Raw genomic sequence first — 238 nt, 5'->3', positions numbered from 1 at the left:
CCTTGGGGGTGGCAAGGATGTGCCCTGCCCCTTCTGCTGCCTGCCCGCATTGCTATGCTTCTGCATCACAGCCCAACGTTCTCGTGGCCCCAGGGCTGGAGCTATGGCTGGAGAAACCGCTTCCCACAGCACTGTGAGGATGGGTGGCTGCAGGAGCCAAGGCTCCTCAGGGATGGAGCCGGGTCCAGGCAGGACAGGCTGTCTGTGCCACAGCAGAGGCACACCTCCCCAGGAAACC

This window comes from Fulmarus glacialis, unplaced genomic scaffold (genome assembly GCF_000690835.1).
Source record: "Fulmarus glacialis isolate BGI_N327 unplaced genomic scaffold, ASM69083v1 scaffold15670, whole genome shotgun sequence".
Lineage (NCBI taxonomy): Eukaryota > Metazoa > Chordata > Aves > Procellariiformes > Procellariidae > Fulmarus > Fulmarus glacialis.
Note: the sequence above shows the minus strand (reverse complement) of the source record.